Source organism: Arvicanthis niloticus, chromosome 12 (assembly GCF_011762505.2).
Source record: "Arvicanthis niloticus isolate mArvNil1 chromosome 12, mArvNil1.pat.X, whole genome shotgun sequence".
Lineage (NCBI taxonomy): Eukaryota > Metazoa > Chordata > Mammalia > Rodentia > Muridae > Arvicanthis > Arvicanthis niloticus.
The window spans coordinates 8,962,726-8,984,357 of NC_047669.1; the positions used below are offsets into that span (position 1 = coordinate 8,962,726).

Here is a 21,632-nt window from a genome sequence, read left to right on the forward strand (position 1 = left end):
CTGAGGCCGTGCATTTTTGTGCCACTGCAGCAGGGTCTCCTGGGTGCTGCCCCTTAGGGTACACACCTTTACATGTCTGTCTTCCTCTCCTTTCCCCATAAACAATGACCTCCTATGAGAAAGATGTCTATATCTTCTGCATTTGGACCGACAACTTCCCATGCTGTTTGACCTGAAGGTCCCAACCTATGTTGGCTCATTGGTGGTTTTGTAGTACAGGGATGGATGCTAGTCCAGACCAGGCTCAGCAGACTGAAATGCTGAGACCACACAGCCATCTAGTTGTACTTTACCAGCCGATGTATTAAGCAGCAGTCTTGGGTGACTTAATTAGAAGCACATACAGACTCGGCATTGTTGACTGCCGCAGACACTGTCCCTCCCACCAGTGGACTTGTTAGAAATGTGGCTGCTGATTGACCTGTGCTGTAATTGTGGCAGCTTCGAGAGCAGAGCCAGCTGGCTCTTAAAACAGCTTTACTCAGACAGAATTACATGCAAAATCATGTAATACTTTTAATACATAGAGCTTGGCGTGCTGGTTTGCCAACCTTATTGACATGGAGCACAGTAAATCCAGAGAATGAGTATGCATAGTCATCATCTTCTTCCCATTTAAGGTTCTGAAGTAGGCTTGGTATCATGGATATTTGGCATAGCCTTTGGGGTACACACAGGGCCTGCTAGCACCATTTTTATACTTATATTAGCCATGAGCAACCCTAACTTACATAGATAAGCTTCTTTGGTTCATCTTTTCCACAGCAATAGTCTACAAACTTCTTTGCAGTGGTCTGTTGACTCTCTGTGCCATCCATAGTCTATTCCTCACAGAAAACAATAGTGGAAAGTCCTGTAACAGACAACACTGTCCCTTCCTCTGCTTCACAAGGCATCTCATTGGGCACTAGAATGCTTCTCCCCTGTGAGGGCTCCCGGCCACGAGACATTTCACGGACCTTACAGTAAGCACTTCTGATCTTACTTGGGTTCCAGGATCTGAGAGCATTTTACAAATACAGAGATGAGGGTCCGTGTTTGGAAAGTATTTGTGATTGCAAAGCAACGTGTCAGGGGGAAGACGGGTGGCTGCATTAGCTTCCACTTTGGTCTAACAGTTACACATTTAAAGAGTGAAGACTTGTCATGAGCTCATTTGATGAGTGAACTGGTTTGAAGTCACATTTTACTTGAAGGTTCATTAAGAGTCTTTTTAGAGCCATGTCTTAATGGAATATCAGACAATGAATAAAACCATCGAGGGAATTCTGTCCCTTACTTAAATCTAACTGTAAAGTACCCTTCTCCTCCACTTTTGCTACATCACAGAGGTCAGGAACACATTGTGATAAAAGCAATACAGCTTACATAATTCCATCTTAGAAATCCGTATGCACCCTTGCCCTGTCATTTTGGTGTTACAAATTGTGTTGTGGGGTGTGCTTGGTGATCTGTCACCAAGCTTAGGAACAAATTCTCTGACTTGGATTTCTTTTTATTACATTAGGCATGTTACTAAACATCAAGACAGGGTTAAAGAAAATTGCTCTAATAGCTCTAGTGAATAAAAAAATATTTTATCTTTGGGAGCATTGATCTTTCTAAAATTCCACTTTGACTCCATCATTCAATAGCAAGAACAATGTGTTTATGATTATCACAGCGCACTCAAATTTTCTCTCTCTCTCTCTCTCTCTCTCTCTCTCTCTCTCTCTCTCTCTCTCTCTACCTCGCGCTCTCCCTCTCTCTCTCTCTCTCTCTCTCTCTCTCTCTCTCTCTCTCTCTCTCTCCAGCAGCTCTGCTGGTCTGGTTTAAGGCTGTGATAGATGTCTGATTGGCGGGCTCTGTTTATTCTGTGACCAGATTCTTTCTAAAAGAGGGCCGGCCATACCTGCCTGAAGCCTATTGGCTGGGTATACTCTGGGCCCTCCCTCTCCCTCCCCCCACCTTTTTCTTCACCACACACAGCCACTAAGTCTGTGCGGAATCCTAAACCAGCCCAATTTACATCCATTCATGAATGTGTGACGTCAGCAAGCTTTGAGCTCCTTTGCGGTGGGCCAGAGGATTGTGTGGGTAGAATCCCCTCCCCCTTATTTTTCCAATTCTGCAAGGCTCTTTAGATTAACCTTCCATCTTTTTAAAGCAAGAAAATGGAACAGCATGTGTAGGAATTCTTCATTGTTGTGAGTATTACACTCTTTTCCTGTTTCGTCAGCATGTATCTCACAAGGACAGATGGGGAATTTATTTGTGCTTTAAGCTATTAGAAAACTGATATTACTGAGGGAGGAGACCCAAGGTGAAAGAGACAGAAAAAGCCCGTAGGAAATCTGAACCGCCCCTACCCCACAATCTCGGCACAGCTCAGCTACTGACAGCTGGTTATGTCTTCGCTTGTCTGCCGGCTAGACGTGGACATTTTTTGATTACGGTTCTGCACGTTACCTTTGGATGCTTGCTTGGTTTGTCTTAAAGGGAGATTCAGTTCCCTTCCAGAGGATGTGGATGTGTTGCGGGGGAGCCTGGGAGAACACCAGGAAGGAGCTGCAGAGAGCGGGCCGGCAAGACCGAGCGAGCAGGCTCTTGCCTAGCACCCGTCCCCTGTGCCGCTGTCCTTTCTGCCATGTCTCACCCTTCACCTCGCCTTTGTTTCCTAATCGTGGAACAGTCAATATCTCGTGTTTGCAGTATGGGAAAATAAATACATCTTGTTCGATCATTTTTTAAAAAGCCTTTATGATGACAGCACTTGAGATATATTTGTATATATTTGCTGCTATTTTTATATATTATTTTTATACTAAAAGAAATCTGTAGTGGAGACTAAACAGGAATTATCCTTAAATTGTAATGATATATTTTTTAAAGATTGCTAATGATGTTATTTCTTCCTATGCTCAAAATTGTATTGTAAGGAAATGTAACTGAGTAGTTTTCTAAGGCGAACTTCCAATTGAAGAGTTTACGCCACTGTGTTTTGGAAACAGGAAAGTTCTGATGTCTCCCACATGTAAAGTTGGTTTGATAATTTGTTTATAGTTTTAACCAGAAGTATCTGTGGTTGTTTCCCAGTGCGGATGGTTGTTTTGAGGCTGTGGCACTGTCACGGTCTGTCCATGGTAGTCCTAACCGCACCTCCCAACTCTGAGCAACTGATGCACTGCTCTGAAACACACACTTGATTTTTCTCTTGGGGGGATGGTGGGGGGAGAGAGCTGAGTGAGGAAAGAGACAGGAGACAGACAGGAGAGAGAGAAGAGGAGGAGGAGAAGGAAGAGAGAGAGTGCACCATTATTCCTTGTCACTCAACCATGTCTTAGTCACTGTGTAACCAATGTTTAGTTTTGAGTTTTTCTTCTTTTTTTTTTTTTTTTTTTGTTTTGGTTTTGGTTTTGTTTTGTTTTTCGAGACAGGGTTTCTCTGTGTAGCCCTGGCTGTCTTGGAACTCACTCTGTAGACCAGGCTGGCCTCGAACTCAGAAATCTGCCTGCCTCTGCCTCCCAAGTGCTGGGAGTTTTTCTTCTAAGCAGAGATTCTAAGTTGTGGTCCCCATTTACAGATGATTCCTTCGTAGATTATTTTGGGAGAAGGGTTATTCTTAATCTTCCCAATGAACTTACATTTTTAAAAATAATTACACCTGAAGCTGAAATATTTTATTTTCTTTTTCAAATTCACCTTGGACGCCATTGTTTTGTTTTTTTTCTGTGTATTTTCATGCCCTAGAGCTGCAGAAGGGAACCCTCTGCCTACTGCCCAGACAATGGTCGTTTTACGTTTTGTTGTTTTATTTGCTTAGTTAAACACATTAGATACTATTTTAGATACAATTCCCTCTATTTTAAAATATCTTGATATATTGCAGCATTTTTCTATTCTGTATCCTTCCAAGGCTCTGTTGAAAACATTTCCAAAAATATAGTAAATTGTTGAAGTCTACCAGAAGACCAAATCCTTAACCTTTTAAAAAATTAAGTTTATATATTCAAAGGCAATTTAAGAAATGTTCATTAGACTCCACCTTTATGCATAGCTTATTATATCAGAGCTTTATTTCCAGGAAAGAAATTTACCCTGCATGTAGATTGAGTGAAGTCAAACTGCCCCCCTGCGGCACAGAGTGGATGTCCACTGTCCCCCCTAGTGCCTGTATTCCAGATTATATTTATTTTCATGTATAGCGTACTTGTGGGATAAAATAATAACTCTTAATTGTTTAATATCAAACAATAAAATACTGTGTATCAGCGATTGTCAGAAGATGCCTTTCTGTCTAGAAGTTGAAACTATTCCAGGGGTAGGAATTAATTTATTTAGGAAACAAAGTCAATCAGACCAAAGCCATGTCCTGTGGAGCTGGTGGTGGAGTAGTTCCCAAGGGTAAGAGGCCACGTCCACGGATGTGTAACACAACAGCCAGCCTTGGATGGCAGAACCTGGAGCTTGGTTCTCACTCTCTACTTACCTCCCCCTGCGTGCCACTGCTCACTGGCCCCGTGAGGAGCACATGTGACCAAGATAGCCAAGAGGATCGACTCTCCTGGGTGTGCGGCCTGATACTTGTATTCTTTGTTAAAATCAATGGGCATTGCCTAGGAACACTGCTGGTGGAAAGGGAACAAGTTACTCAAAGGATATCATACTCCACACTCATGTTATAGCAGTTATTATTGGGGGGTGGGGGAGGCCCAAGGTTTTAGAAGATGCAATTTTTACTCCCAAGAAATCTAGAAGGTAAATTAGACATTGACTATAACATTAGAATTCACCACACATTTTTTCTCTTTCCCTCCCCTTCTCTTTTCCATCCTTCTTTCTTTTTCACTATTGGGTGATTTTTGGTACGTTCACCGTGACCACAGTCAACTTTAGAATATTTTCATTATCACAAAAAAAGCAACCAAACACTCATTAGTAGGCCGTGCTCCCTTCTCAGTGTCCTGCAGGGCCAGGCCACCACCAATCACCCTCCCTTCTTACGTCTGTTTGCTTATTCTGGACATTTCTTACAGACGAAATCGCATGATGCGTGACCCTTTAGCTTTTCTCGCTTTTTCTAAAGTTCATCCTTGATTTACATAACACATATCAGTACTTCATCTCTTTATATTGCCAACAACAAGTAAGTGTGCATAGTTAAATCACCGTACTTCTCCATTCATCTGTTTCTGGACACGAGCTAGTTCTTCTTTTAGGTGTTAGGAATCCTACTGCTTTTTATATTCAAGTTTTTGCCTATCTTTCCACTTTCCTTGGGATAGAAATGGCAGGTCATATGATAACTGCATGTGAACATCTGAGGAGATGCTGAACTGCTTCCTAAGTCAGCAGCACATTCCCATCAACAACACACGAGTTCAAACCTCTCCATGTCCTGGGAAGTGGTAGGCGTTCCCTGTCATGCCCTGAGCATCCCCCTAGTCATCTGAAATCGTGTCTCCTGTGCCTTTGTTGACATCTCCCTAGGGGCTAAGGATGTTGATCATCTTTGATGTGTTTACTGGTCATGTGTACGTCTTCTTTAAAGAATGTTTGTTCAGACCCTTTGCGTATATTAAAAATTAATCACTTATGTTTTTATTATTGATTTATGAGAGTCCTTTCTGTTCTCTGGATACAAACTGTGTAGGGCTCAGCGACTTGTAACTATTTCCTCGTAGGCCTTGGACTGTCTTTTTCTTGGTGTTAAGTACAAAATACCAAGTTTTTATGAAGTTTAGTTTCTTTTTTTCCCCTATTTGTGCGTTTGAAGTTTTGTCAAAGGCAGTGCTCCCTGGCAAGGTCATTAAGGGCCATCCCTATGTTTTCATTTTATATGTTTATATGTTGATATTTTTTAGCTCAAAATTTAGTTAAGTTTTCAATATGGCATAAGAAAGGGATTCAATGTCACTTTAGAATATGGATATCCAGTTGTTCCAAGACTGTTGGTTTAAAAAGAATACTCTTTCTTCTTTTGGCGTTCTGTCAGGGAACTTTTCAGAAACAAAATACTGCTGCATGTGATGGCCTACCCCTGTAAACCTGCTTGGGAGGTAGAGGCAGAGAAATGAGGTGTTCAAGGCCATCCTTAGCCACAGAGTGAGTTTGAGGTCAGCCGTAGCTGCATGAGAGCCTGTCCCATACAACAGCATAATGGAAAGACCTGATACAGTGCTTCCCTTCCTGGACACTCAGATTTAACTGGCCCAAGTTCAGTTGTTTGTGCTTCTGAAAGCTCTTCTACTATAACATGTCGACAGGGTTGAAAACGATTTGTGTGAGTCATTTTGGGGTTAGTTTTAGGAAAGGAGAGAGGCACTGCTTCTGAGGAAGGACAGAAGATGAATGTAAACAGAATTCTGACGTGCAAAGGAGGAAAGAACACACCTAAGGTTATTTATACTAGATGAGCTCTTGCCCACCATAAAGGGGAGGCCTTGTCACAAGGGTGTGTGAGCAGTTATGTAGCACGTTATACGTGCTTATAAACCTCTTCAGAGCTTATTTAAATATAATCCTCATAATACAAAGTACATACTATTCTCACTTTGCAGCTGAAACAAAAGGCTGCTGACTCAACCAAAGATACCAGAGAGCATATGTAGGGCTGGATTTGAAAATTGAGTTTTCATGCCCAATCTTTCTTTTGTGTGCTGCGGATTTTGAGTTGGGTAGTCCTGTGAGTTTTTATTGATCTAATCTAGCATGAGTTACAGGCCTTTTCTAATATTGCTTTGGGCTGGACAAAGAGTAAAACAAGCAGTTGGGGGGATACATGGTTGAGGGGTTGGTGCAGCAGGTGCAGTGGAAGATAAGAGGGTGGGGCTAAAGAGGATTATCATGTCATAGATGATCACGGAGGCCAGGCTGCTGGGCTAGATGTAGCTAGAAGGAAAGCCCTAAGAAGATCAAGGGCTCCTATGCTGGGCTGGAGAGGAGGATTGAAGTAGGTGGCAGAGAAACCACCATAGAAAAGAATGGGCCAAGTAGGATTGGCAGACGTAGCAGTGTTGTCTTTCATTTTTTATTTATTTAATCAACAGGTATTTAATGACTGACCAGCTAGTATGTATCTTGGACACTAATACGAGGCAGAGCATAAAGGAGACAAAAAACTTGCCCTCTTGGAGCTCACTTTATTACAATAGAAGGAGACAAGCAGCAAATAAATAACTTATCTAATGATAAATGTTCTCAAGGAGAAAAACATACCTGGGAAGGAGTTAGAGAGTAGTGGGGTAAGGTAAGGAAAAAAGTATCTTTTCTAATTGAATTTTTATTTCCAGATATTAACTCCTCAAAGCCATTAAAGAACCATTAACCATTGGCTAAGTCAGAAGGGGAAGAGAGAAAAGGGAGGTGGAAGGAGAAGCGGGTTGGCTGCCCTGAGCTGGAACCCTTGGTTCATCATTTTGTACCCAGTGCCCAGCATCTCATCAACACTGTGCTTTTGATGGGGGAAGGGCTCTGGTGGTTCCTCAGCAGAGAAAGTGAGAAAGACAGAGAGAGAGAGAAAGAGAGAGAGAGAGAGAGAGAGAGAGAGAGAGACCTAATGAGGGTGGGTGATTCCAGATGAATCAGGCAGAGGAACAGTGGTGGAGGCAGTTGGACCCATACTTAAGCCTCTTTTGATTTCTACACATCAGTCTGAGTTTCACATGCATACTACCTTGAAACATTCAGCTGCCTTCTTCTTTTATCTCAATAGCTACTTATATTAAAGTACTTATTAAAACTAAGACAAATTACTTAATCATAAAGAACCTGCATATCAAACATGATGCAGCTAAGTTAACTTAAGGAAGTACCTGTCCAGACCCGGAGTCTGGATGTTTCATAAATTTCTGTGCAGTTAGAGTAGCCATCCTGAAGCTGTAGAACTTTGCTTTGGATATTACACTTTCACTACCAGTTACATTTTTATGTACTTATCTACCAAAAAAAAAAAAGAGAGAGAAAAGAAAAACCCCACAACAGAGTTAAAACTGGAAGAACTATTAGCTCTACATCCCCTTTCACGACTCACGTGTTCTTTCTAAGATGGACTTTTAAAAATAAACATGCCTTTTGCTTATCTGCGGCAAGACACAAAGTCACGACGTAGGACGCTTGAACTGAGCACGTAAAAGGCCTGCGTGGGGTCTGACCATTGTCAGCAATGCAGTCGCCATCTTGGTGGCTTTTCCCTCAGTGTCCATTTTAATCCGTGAGATACAGGCAGAGCATTTAAAGAGTCAGCTGACTTCTAATTCTGTCAGTGTGGGAACCTGGCTGTGATGGCCAACATCAAACAGGCAAATGGCTGTTTCTAGGGCAATCTGCTTAAAATTCCAGTTCACTGTACACCTTCCACATGGCTATACTAGCACCTCCATGAGGGCAGCTGCGGCTGGTCAGCAGTGCTGAGTGTCTCAGGTGGAGCAAGACAAAGAGGGTCAGTTAATCTCAGACTTGCCCAGGACTTCCTTCTAAACCCGTGGCTCTGAACCTTCCTAATGCTCACTTACCTAGGGCGGTTTCAAAATCACAGTGGAGCTGTGGTGACCTTGAACTCCAGCTCCTGGAGTTCAAGTCCAGCCGGGACTGCACGAGTATGCTCCATGCCAGGCTATGCTAGCTAGTCTTAACAGCTGTAAGGATTATGTGTGTCAACTCCCTTTAATACCAATGCTTCTCTGTGTGACAGCATGCTGTCTTCTTTCAAGACCCCAATTGTGTGTTCCAGGACAACCCCCAGAGAGTGTCCAAGATCCACAATTTTAATTGTTTAAAAATGCTTAAAGAAAACAATGTCGGGCTTTCTGCAGACAGACGCTGCTTGTCTCCGGCGACCTCCTGGACGGTGCAGGGATGGACCTGGCAATTCTAAGGCAGTTTGGTGAAATTATGGCATCAGAAAGGTTGGAGAAGCAAAAGATTAAGTTGATTTGGGGTGAAGGATTGAAGAAATGGCTGAGGATGAAGGAGAGGGAAAAATGATAAGAAACAAAAACAAAATAAAACAAAAAACCGTGGAGATGGCGGCTGAATCAAGGAGGGGGTGGCAACCAGGACAGCAGTTCTCACCTGGAACCAGGGGAAGTCACTGCAGGATCCAGACTGAGAAAGATTCTATTTTAGAGTCCTAAAGGGGACTGTCACAGTTGCTATTACTAAAGAGGGATCAATTTGCAAAATAAGTCCACTGAGGCTTCTTGTTCCCCCAGGCACGGTGCCTGCATTGTCAGCTGCTGGCAGGCCCGGCAGTAATGGGATACATTAGACTATCCGCAGGCGTGGATTGCCGTGGGTAATTGAGGCTAGTGAGATAAAGCGCCAGAGAGCAAAACACAGGCTAGGCTTGCGTTTTCCAGAGAAAAGAATCTCTGGACTGAAGTCAGAGTGTTTTACTAATCACACAGCAATTATTTGCCACAGCATCACGAGTTTAGGCGCAAATGCACATTGAAGAGAGACATCTGCACCACACCTATGGCTCCTCCCCTCAGCCTCCAGACCTCAGCTATGGCTCCCTTTCATTTTGTTAGGCAGAGCAACTTCTGGGAAATGCCCACATGACGGTGCAGCTGGTAAGGCCCCAGAGCCAAGACGAAGACAGATTTCACTATTTTGCTGTATTCTCCCTACCCCCACCTTCCCTTCTCTTGCCATTTTGAGTAGAATTCCATCTGTTCATCTATGGAAAAAAAAAATAACTGAACATTTGCTTTGTATTGCTTGTGCTAATTTTTGAGGCTATGCCTTTAAGTACTCTCAGAGACCTCAAAACCAGATTAGGTTTCTTGGAGAAAGAAATACAAGAAATACGTGTGGCTTTTCTGGCTTTTGCCGTGATTTTGGTCATTTCAGGATTTTTTCACTCACTGTTTCCTGTTCTTCTTTAAGCACAGTTTATTTACATTACAGTTACTCAGAAAGGTGGAGGTGGGTATCACTTGAGTAAGAGGCCTTCCTGGGGAACATAAGAAGACGTACTGCCCAAGTTCAGAAACAAGGATGGGGATATAGCTCAGTCCGTAGAGTGCTTGCCCAGCTTGCATGAAGGTTCCAGCCCCATTAACTAGTGTGGTGGCAAATGATCCCAGCACTGGAGAGGTGGAGTCAGGAAGATGAGTTCTTGGGGTGCACGCACGGGTGGGGGTATTTGTATTGGCAATAAGGTGTGTGCGTGTGTGTGTGTGTGTGTGTGTGTGTGTGTGTGTGTTTTGCTTGGTATTACACCAAAGTCCTGTGTGTGCCAAACAAATGCTTGTCACTGAACCACATCCCCAGCCTCTGTAAGACTTCTTTCTACTGGCTTTTACACCGTTGATAAAAGGTTTTGGTATGTGTCATTCCTGCTATTTAAAAGTCGATGGGACGATTTTAAAAGCTGAGGTTCTAACTGCTCTGGACCAGCCCTTTGCTCTCTCTTCTTCCTCTGCCCTAATGAGTGTCCTGTTGGTGCTATCAGGAACATCAACAGTACTGAAAAGAAGGGCCAGTGCCATCTGCTTGCTGGGCCTCTCCGGAAGTCCCCGTTCGGTTCTTACTCTGTTGGTTCACTTAGAACTACAGATGATCAGGAAGCTGGGAGTGTGCAAGCTTTACCGGCGCATGAAACAAGTGTGGAGTGGTCAGCTTAGACTGGGTATGCTAACAATGGCCACTCAGCTCCCCTCTGGTCAGTTTGGGGCCATTGTACCAACAGCTTCAGCTGGCATGATAGACCATAGAGAAGCAGGACAGAAAGCCTAGGGGATCTTTTTTTTTTTTTTTTTCTGGGAAGGTAATACATATTCAGATAAAGTGCTCATATTCAGAGCAAGAGAGATAAGCTGTAGTCTAGGTAGGCTGGTGATAAGGTTCATACACAAGAACCAGCGTTCAAATCCACAGCACCCACAAAACACCTCGAATTCCAGTGTTTGGGAAATGGAGACAGGAGGTCCCTGGTAAGTTGACTAGCTAGACTACCTGAAGCCATGAGCCCTGAAATGAATATTAAGATCCTACCTCAGCCGGGTGTGCTGGCAACACCTTTAATTCCAGCACTTGGGAAGCAGAGGTAAGCAGATCTCTGTGAGTTCCTGGCCTCAGAAAGAGTCCTGGTTTCAGAAAAAAAAATTTTTTTTAATTAAAATTAAAAAGCAGCAGCAGCAAACATAATTTAATATCTAAGGTGGGATGTGATGACTGAGGGAGATGCCTGTTGTCATCTTCTGGCTTTCACTTGTACACACATGTGTCCATATGCATGCCAACATATATACACATGCACACCATCCATGCAAAATAATTTTAAAAAAATGAAAGCAAGTGAGGAGATGACAGAAGAACCTCAGTATCACTTCAGAGCAAAGCACGTCATAGGAGAGACCTGAAACAGGGCAGTGCCTATATAGGAGTCCAAGGGACCGTAGGAGAGAACTGAGACTCCAAGGCAGTGTCTGTGCGGGAGTGAGACTGCTTTACATCGAAGCCTTGCCAGGCCCATGAGTAATATGAATTTATGATGGTGACTTACCTAAAATAGCTTATACCCAGAAATTCTACTGTGCTGAGGAATGGTGCATTTGAGTAAACCATGTTCTGGACTGGATTCTGTGTGAGCTTCTAAGAAGTATCTGGTCTTTTCCTGAGAAGTACTAGCCAAGGATTTGTCAGAGACCAGGAAACCATTGAAAAGGCTAAAGAAAAGAAAATTTTTTTCCTAGAAAATCCTCAGATTATCTTCCTGTACATAATTGTAAAATATAGTTGATGAAACAAATAATGAGTTTTCCAGTTACTATGTGATAGTTTCTCTCGTGGCTATGTCTAAATAAGAAGTAAACACGAGTTTGTTCTCTTCTGTTTCTCAGTTGACCCCTGCGTATTACCTGCCTCTGCTAAAGAGAGCAATCCACTCAATCCAGTTAGCTTGATGTAGCTCCAAAGCGAGACTTTCTCTTGAAAGTTATAAACCACTCATTTCCGCTCTTCTACCCACAAGTATGCATTAGCACCTTTCCAGCAGTGCTTCAAAAAAAATGTCTCCTTGTGTTCAATATCGTCAGCATTGCTGGGGAACTTGTCAGAAATGCAAATTCCAGGCCTACTCCACTTCTGCCATCAGAAATGCTGGCATCAGGTCCTGGCATTTGTGTTTAACAAGCTGACTAGTGGAGACTGGTGCATGCTAAAGTCTGAGAATCCCTGGTTTATAGCAAAGCTCAGATTTTAATGTGCATAGGAATTGATGGGGACTTTGTTTAAGACCAGATTCTGAATACTTGGTTTGGCAGCTATTTAAGTAGCCCCCAAGTGATGCTGATGCTGATGCTGATGCTGATACTGATGCTGCCAATCAGTAGCAAAGCATTGAAGTCTGGATCTGGGATGTTACTCTGCTCAAAGGCCCATGTATTAAAAGGCTTGGTGCTATTGGGAGGGGGTGGAGCTTGTAAAATGTGGGGCTAAGTGACAGGGTTAGGTCATTGACAGCATCTCCTTGGGATTACAGAGGCCAGTCTGGTTCTTTCTCATGAGGTGAGCTGAGCTCTACCACACACTCCAGCTGTGGTGATCAGACACACCTAAGGCCCCACAGCAACAGCCAATTGATCATAGACTGAACCTTCCAAAACTTTGAGCCAGAATAAAACTTTCCTCTTTATAAGTTCGTTATCTCAAACGTGTTACTCTAACAGAAATCTGATGAATACATACTCATCTGGAAGAACCGCTATGGGCTGCTCCAAGAGCCAGCACAGTCGAGTAGGCCTCATCAAAGCTGTAAGGCTCCCACTGGTTCCCAAGGGAATGCAGCTCCTAGAAGGGGCTTTGTGAACAATAACATGGATCATGGCAGCATAGAAAGAAAGAGAAAGAAAGAGAGAGAGAGAGAGAGAGAGAGAGAGAGAGAGAGAGAGAGAGAAAAACACAGCTTAATTGCCTAATAATTGGAAAATACAGTGACTCCTCCTTTTTCACATATATTTACAAATTTACTTGGCAAGTAAAGTTTATTGTTAGGCCCAGTCAATACTCCTGGTAGTCTTATGATTGTGTTCACAGATAAGCACAGAATACAAACATCTGAGTGTGTGGCACACTCCCAGCCAGTGTGGGACAGAGGGAAGCTCTGCATTCTTATTTATGCTCCCAGCTGTGGACAGAGGTCTTCCTGGTATAATAACTCATGAGTCAGAACTAATACATTTCTGCAAGAACTAACCCAGCCTCGCAAGAGGCTGTCATCACTAAAGGTCTTACCTTACAATACCATGCTGGGGCAATCACATTCCAGCTTGAGTTTGTCAGCTATCAAGCCCATGTTGCTGCAGAACACCAAGGCTGGGGTGTGTGGTGGAGCAAGCTGCTCATCTCCTGAGGAAGGACCATGACCATTATCTCCTATCACCTCCTCCAAGTGTGTGCTGTTAATAACCTAAACTGCTCAGTTAGCCAACATCTTACCATCAGGGCTGTAGAGTACTATCCCAGGCCTGTTGGTAAACTGAGGTACGAGGGATGACCAAAGAAAGAGATACTTGAGGATGTGAGGAAGCTTTTGCATCAGCAGGAGGAACAGTCTTAAATGGAATGAGCCCCGAGGAGCTGTGCAGAAGCATATTTATTGATCGTTAGGCAAATGTTATTTTTAGAATAAGTCAAGTTTCTTATACTGGAGCCTCTGGTCTGATGTATGTGCTACCTTAAGGAACACTTCTGTCATCATTGTGTACCATTTGTGCAGAATTGTGTGGTGCTCAGTAATACAAGAATTCTAGGTTTGCCAGGAATGTCCTGTAACTGAAGTCATACGGAGGCCATAAATCTCCTTCAGAAATACAGTCCTATAAATCTCAGAAAACAATCACCAATCAGATACAAAACTTCTCCTTGGAGCTTAGGTGGGCCTAAAAGCAATCTGAACACTCTGGTGTTCATGTCAGACACAATGGCTTTATTAATTTTCCCACTACACAGACCAAGACTAAAGTGTCTCATGAAATATCTATTTTCAGGAAACTATAAATGTTAAGTAAGCGGCGCCATGAGTCATTGGACCGTGGATTTAATGTTAATTAATTAATAGTATAAATGTACATGTTTAATTTTAATTTTATGGTGTTTAAGCAGAAATATAGGTAAAACAAGATTTATAGATAAATATAGATAAATATATCTTACCTGAATATGTAACCAGAGGCTCATGGAAGCCTTACCCTGTGTCTGTCCAGGAGCAAAGGCTCAGAGTTCACTAAGCCAGTCTTCAAAGAGGCCTCATGTAATGTAGTCAGATGAGAAGAATGAACTGCCAACTGTACCTGTACAATCCATGATACGTTAAGAAATGACAGTGGACATGCATGCAGCTGTTAATGTAGTCATGAGACACAGGAGGGATTTCAACTGTAGCACTGTTAGATTTAATTGTTCAAGTAGGAAAAATTGGAAGGGGTACACCAAGAATTTGGAGAGGTTATTTATTTTTCTCTTATATCTCCCTGTTTTATAATATTGTTATTATTATTTTAACATGTGTGTCATCCTCATTCCTTTAGAGGTGTTGTGAGGTGCCTCTTTTTACCTTGGAAGCTGCAGAGGCCATAGGTTCTGGATGAGGACTTTATTCACATTAATATAAGAGCACATTCTCTCAACCAAGTAAAAGTTGCTCCAAGCGACAATGACTGTCCCAAAGGCATCTAGAGCTCAGGCGTTAGGCAGCGGCAGAGCGTGTGATTATTAGCTATCCCGGTGCTTTTGTGAGAGACCGATTTCACCTAACAGTTTTGACTTCTTCTAAATCTCCCCACTTGTCAACATGGTTGACAATCTGGTCTCTGGAGTCAGACAGATGTAAGTTGGGTCCTGATGCTTCTGCTATGCCGTGTGTCTTGTGTAAATTATGAACAACTCTAAATTTCTCTTATGCATGTATATAGTAGATGTGATCGTGGAGGCAAGCGAGGACTCGGTCAGAGAGAGACCACGCACAGTGCAGAGCGCACACTGAGCCCGAGTGCAGGGCAGCTGCCCCTCTTCCTGTGTTTATTGTCATGTGCAGTGTAGGAGACTGCCAGCTGATACAGGGGGATTTAAGAAAAAGGAATAGAAAGAAAAAGAGGCTAGAAGGTAAAAGGAAAGAAAGGAGCAAAAAGAATTATGTCCTAAGAATTCACAGCTTGCTGGGAGATGGTTACATACACTGTAGTGTAACAGAATCTAATATCATACTGAGTCACTGACAGTTGGTCTTTAGACTAGAAAAGTAAGGGCCCCAAAATAATTCATTTGTCTGAGTTGTGTATTCTGTATTTACTAGATTAGGATTTAAACCCGAAAAAAGTCTTAAAATGTTAATTAATTAAAACAATAAATAATAAACTTTACAAACACAAAGATTATCTTTAAAACAACAACAACAACTGTTTCCAAACTTCCAAGCCTTTTTTTGAAAGACGGTTAGCGCGGTGAAGAGGTTTTCCTATCTCCTGTGTCTGACTTACTAGATGCTGGATGGAGCCACTGTTAATCTGTAGTAACTTAAGGTGCCCTGCAGTGGCTTCAGGGACAGCCCAGTACTTAGAATGAGAAAAGAGGTGCAGGAAGGAACACCTTGGCATTATGAAAACAGTCTCCCCTCACAGACCCCTGCCAGGTCTGGGATCCCATGTCCCTATAGCCTGCCTGGAGACCACTGACAGCCAGATGAGTGTAAACCCAAGGTGGCCACCACACCCGTGCTGGGCCTCACTGCCAGCAGCCCTTTAAACCTCACAGCAGCTCTGGAAGGCAGATGCTCTTCTGGTTGCTCCTGGTTTCCAGATGAAGGCAAAGCTGAAAGGAGATAAGGTCACAGGAGGTGGGGATGCCACTCAGTTTCTAACAGTCTGGTGACAGGCGCAGGTTTCCCTTCTTGGGAAGGGAATGGTATTTCGTAGAACAGCAGTTTTCTTAAAGACAAACCCAGAACCGAGGTTCTTAGAGGCAACCAAAAGACTGCATTGTTACTAAGTACAGAATGGGGTTTTAGTCTTGTGATTAGTGTGATTGTCCAAAGAGATTTTATTTTTAGTTACTTGTAAATGTGTATGGTCATGTGCCTGAGAATTCAGGTGCTCCCAGAGGCCAGAAGAGGGTATCAGATGCCCTGCAGCTGGAGCTGTAAGTAGCTGTGAGCCACTGGCTGTGGGTGGTGGGAACCAAACTCCAACCTCAGGTTCTCTTCGAGGAAAGCATGTAGTTTCCCGCCATGCGCCTCTCCAGGCTTCACCCTTAGCATTATAGGATGAATTTCTTCTACCTCACTTTAGATGTGGAATTTCTTCCCTTTCTGGTGCCTGTGCCAGCAGCACGAGTCTGCACACCCTAACCCATCCAAAGTTCCTGTCAGTAGAAACTAGGTCTTGCAACTTCAAGGCAAAAGATAATTCTTCCCTTAAGTACCTCACAAAAGTGAAGGCATGTCCAAAGTTCATCTCCTTTCAGCTTTGTTCTACACTTTCCTCTTTTTAAGCCAAATAATAAAGACAGGATTTTGTCTGTTAAGGATAGAGTTTCTCTGGGCATGGCACATTGTGCCCATAATTTCAGTATTTAGGAGGCTGAGACAGAGGACTATCAGGAGTTTGAGAACAGCCTGGGCCTCATAGTGAGTTCTAAACCAGCCCAAGCTATGGGGAGCCTCTGTTTAAAATAAACAAATAAATTTTATAAACACAGCACCCAAAGAAATAGCAGCGAATTAAAAGTGAATATAAACTATATCATTTAAAGAAAGGAACATTAGCTTATAATGTTCTGCCTTTTTGCCTTATTACAAAGTTTCTGTTTTCAAACTCACAATATTGGGCTGGTAGAATGAGTAAGGTAAGGATGCTTCCTGTGGAGCCTGAAGACCCAAGTTCAAATCCTAGGACACAGATGGTGGAGGAAAAGAACAGACCCCTGCAATTTGTCCTCCAACTAGACACACACACACACCACTAAAAAAAATTCTTACTGTATCCTCCATTAATAGTTATGCCAAAAAGAACCTTTGACACTGCTGTTTTGAGTGGGCCACTTAAAAATTCATGTGTTGGAAGCTCAGTCTCCAGTATGTACTGTTTGGGTAGTGGAGTCCTTAAGAGGAGGGTACTACCCTCAGGAGCAATCATAGGATTGCCTTATTTCTTTTGAGAACTGGTTGTTAGAAACACAGCAGACCTGGTCCTGTGCTTCCTACCCTCCCATGTGGTCTCTTGCATAAAATTATTTCATTGCTACTTCATAACTGTAATTTTGCTACTGTTATGAATCATAATGTAAATATCTGATATGTGATTCCCAAAGGGATTGCAACCTACAGCCTGGGAACCATTGATCTAACATGAACTTTACAGCAGAGCTGTGCTCTTGAATGTCCAGAATTATGAGCTAAATAAACCTCTTCATTGTGTGGCACCTAGCCTCAGGTATTTTATCACAAAAAAATAAAGTATCTGAGGACATTTCTGGCTGTTTACTTTTCTTTGAGATCTTTTCAACTTAAACTTTCTAGCCAATTTCTACTTCTTGTTCTCATCATTTATCCTCTGAAGAGGTATTTCTGATTGCTTTTATGAAACTTGGGTAATGACCAGTTTGGCTTCTGCCAAATGTATGGCGACATCGGGTGAGGTAGTCATGGTCCCCTGCAGTGGAGCTACTAAAAGATCCTATTAGTGGTTTTCTTCATATAACCTTCAGATGTGGGGAAGAATGAAAATCCTTGACTGGTGCCCAGAAAAAGAGGGGAGGCAAGAGCTATTAGCAGGGAACCAGGAGAAGACTGACAGAGGCTCTTAAGGATGTTCCCCATCAAAGTCCATGAGATTTCTTGATAACATCACAAGAGCATCCATTAGTCCACCTCATTTTCCCTTTGCCCTCTAAGGCTTGACTTGAGAGATAAACCTAAGAGCTACTTTCAGGCACTTTGCTAGTGGTTGGAGTATCTAAACTCACAAGGTGAGGTCCCTCTAGAAAGGTATAGAGAAGATATTTAACTTTCTTTTGATTCTTCAGTTAAAATGATAGTCTGTTTCTCTTGTCTATGGGCAAACACTGGAATGTTGGCTGAAGCCAAGGTCTAAAGTCTTGTATCTGGGCAGCATCTTTATCAAGAGGAAAATCATTAGAGAGATACAGTGATCTAAATAATATCAAATTTGGGTTTAAATTTGTTGTGTAGGAAATTCCATCCCTTGGACTGTTAAAGAAACATAACAATTCTTGCTGGGTATTTAAGACCATGTATTTAACCAAAACTAATAGTTTTCCTGTTTTAATGTCAAAGCCAGTTGAGGGTCTGTTTCCTAGGAGTCACTTGGGCTGAGAGTGGGGGTCAGACCTCTGTCTCCTCTGCCCTTCCTTTTGTCACTTGTTCTGTCTGTCTAAGTTAAGTCAGAGGTCTTCCTTGACTGTGGCTTTTCTTAGAAGTACTGAAGATACCAGTTAGAGTTTACCCAGGTCTCCATGGCTTCCCTACACAAGAGAACCAATAATGTCCCCACAAGATATTTGAAAGATGTTCTACAATCTCCTGGGGCCTTCTTGACTGTGGAGGGTGTCTTAGTTAATGTTGTATTGCTTTGAAGAGACACCATGACCATTGCAACTCTTAAAACAGAAAGTATTTAATTGGGGCTTGCTTATAGATTCAAAGGTTTAGTCCATTATCCTCATGTTAGGGAGAATTACAGTACATAAGCTGACATGGCACGGGAGAAGGAGCAGAGAGTTCTACTTCCATATATGAAGGTAGCAGCAGGCAGAGAGAGAAAGACACTGGACCTGGCCTGGGCCCTTGAAACCTCAAAGCCCACACCCAGTGACTCACTTCCTCCAAGACCACTTCTTTTTTTGTTTTGTTTTTGTTTTTGTTTTCTGAGACAGGGTTTCTCTGTGTAGCCCTGGCTGTCCTGGAACTCACTTTGTAGACCAGGCTGGTCTCAAACTCAGAAATCCGCCTGCCTCTTCCTCCGAAGTGCTGGGATTAAAGGCGTGCGCCACCACCACCTGGCTCTCCAAGACTACTTCTGCCCTAAGGAGAACACATCTCCTAACCCTTCTCAAGTAGTGCCACTCCCTGATGAGTAAGCATTCACATTGATGCGCCTATGGGGCCTGTTCCTATTCAAACTACCAGAGGGCAAGGGGCAAAGACTCTCTGGATCCTCTTGACTATGTCAATATAGGCCTCCACACATAGTTATGAGACACTTAGGTCAGTTCACCAGTCTGTTTCCTTTAGCTACTACTTAGTAATACTTAGACAAAGCTTGGCAAAACCAAACACTTTTAAAAAGTCTTTGATGAGATACACGTTTTTATTTTTATTTAAGTCAGTCTTTGTAACTGTTACCAAAGGCAGATGAATAACTCTAACAATTTAAGTAGGAGTTTGGTTGAACTTTGACCTTAGACATCTTTGTAACATGTACAGCCTCTCTGGCTTTCAGTGTCATTCTGGAAGCATCCATCCATCTTAACCCTCAGATGCAAATCCTTATTTATTAAAACTATTTTTGTGTTTTCCCCATTTTAACATTTTTTTAAATGTTGTTCTTTTCTTAATTGACAAATACATTTACCATTTGTTGTGAGACCTTTCTCTCTGGAAGATAAGCCGTCTTTAGTCAACCTCTAAGGCTCCAAAGACAAACCAAAGGTCACATTGCCACAACCCTTCCTGAGGAACTGAAAGATAGAAAAATCATAAGTTGATCCCCTGAACCCTACTCTTAAAAGCAAAGACATAAAAACCTGTAAGTCAAACACTGTGTTGCCTCAGTCCCAGGAAATTAGCTGACCATTTGAACAGATGACCCTAACTAAACAAACCTTAAGATTCATGGTGTCAGGATGCTATGGGCCCGAGATTAGCTTGGCCGGGCTTTGAACTAGCAGCCCTGAGACAGTTGGTGCCAGGATGCTAAAAGTTTGAGATAAGCCTGACCCCCTTGAACTGGAGCTCATGATATATAGTGTGAAACTGGTTCGAAATAGCCAATTATAAAGTGACACACCATCCATCTTAGGAATTTGAGATCAAATGTATCGATGACCTAGTGACCTGTTCCCCCTCCTTCCCCCTTCCCTAACTCCACTCTCAGCCTTCCCCCTTCCCTAACTCCACCCCCACCTGGTTTGTAGATTCCCCCTTAAAAGCGGTAAACTTCTTTTGTTCTTGGGCTGAATTCCGCTGCCCCTGCGCGGGCTTGAAGGAAAGACAGCCCTGGCTAGCCAGTAAACCTCTTGCGATTTGCATCAAGTTGTGTTTCTCGTGAGTGATTTGGGGTGCGTCTGCAGTTCTCCACGGATCGGTGAGGTCCTTTTCATTTGGGTTTTACAGAACCAGAGAGTTTGGGGGCTTAGAGGGCATGGTGGAGGTGTTATTCACAGCAGTGTGGCCCCAAAGCAGTCGAACTGGAAAGACTTCACCAGTGTGGGCAGTGAATTTCCCAAGCCACATAGGTGGAGCCCCAGTTCCTTAATTCTTGATACATTTAGGCAATTTCATATTCTTTACAGTATTTAACTTTTTTCTTCCTGGTAGTCTAGGCTTTCCTTGTTTCTAATTCAGCTTTTAAAATATTATAATTCAATATTGTTGTTGGGTTCTTTTTAAAAAACATTTTTTCTGAAATTCTATATCAGTATCTTATTCTTCTCCCATTTATAGAAGATATAAACAAATGCATTGAAATTATAAGCAGATACACTCTTCCAGATTTGCACAGGGCTACCTAGATGGCTCAGAGGGGAAAGGTGCCTTATGCCAAAGCTGACAACCTGAGGTGGAAACCCAACACCTACTTAGTAGAAGGAGGGAACTGACTCCTGCAAGTTGTCCTCTGACCTCTAAACATGGCATGTGTGTGTACATGCACAATAAATAAATAAATAAATAAATAAATAAATAAATAAATGTATTTCAAAATTCAAGTGGTATAAAGGATTAAGCAGAGAGTGTGTTACTAACCTCACTAAATCTCAGTTTTCTTCAATGAAACATCAGTGCTACCTGTCATGCACACCTCACATGGCTACTCTGAAGCTCAAATGGAATTAAAATCTGTGAAATGACTTTGGAAACACAGCAGTATACAGATTTAAGACAATGGCCATTTTCATTTGTAGCTCTTTAAGAAATGTCTCTAAAGGCACACCCAGGTAGGGAATAGGTTACCCCAAACAAATAAGAGCTGACTGTCACCTTTTCCTCTCAAATGTACTGGCTGACAGTCAGAAGGGACTATGATGTGAAGGCCCTTGTCATTGCTAGGTGATGCGTTCGCAAAGTTATGTCCATACAACTGGCTGCGGACAAGCAGCCCCTTTGGCTCTCTGTATCTGAGACAAGAAGCCTCATTGGCTCACTGTGTCTGTCGAACATTTGCTTAGCCAGAGGATGGCGATCCCTCCCCCGTCTCGCTATTACATTAATTTCTTTTGTTAGTTGTTTTATGTTCTCTAGAACTAACCAGTAAGTTTAGAGCATCTTACACTTGAAGGACATAATGGAGATGGTTTGGTTCAGTGCCCTTCACTAAGTTAAGAGTGTTTTGTACAATTTCTCAGGTAGATGTGGCCCCAGGGAGACTTTCTAGAGATTGTTCTCATGCCTTGTATTTGTATTCACAAACTAA

The 21,632-nt window shown here is 42.6% G+C and overlaps 1 protein-coding gene across 4 annotated transcripts in view; it reads left to right on the forward strand.

Annotated features, from left to right (window-relative positions):
- Map3k13 (mitogen-activated protein kinase kinase kinase 13) overlaps positions 1-21,632 on the forward strand; it is a 144,918-nt gene that overhangs the window by 53,552 nt on the left and 69,734 nt on the right. Inside the window, exon 1 of one of the 4 annotated variants that reach the window (XM_034514721.2) lies at positions 2,032-2,186. The exons of the other annotated variants lie outside the window; for them this stretch is intronic. The gene's annotated coding sequence lies outside the window, so the exon portion shown is untranslated. Of the gene's footprint in view, positions 1-2,031; positions 2,187-21,632 lie in introns of those variants that run through there. 4 annotated transcript variants of the gene reach the window in all.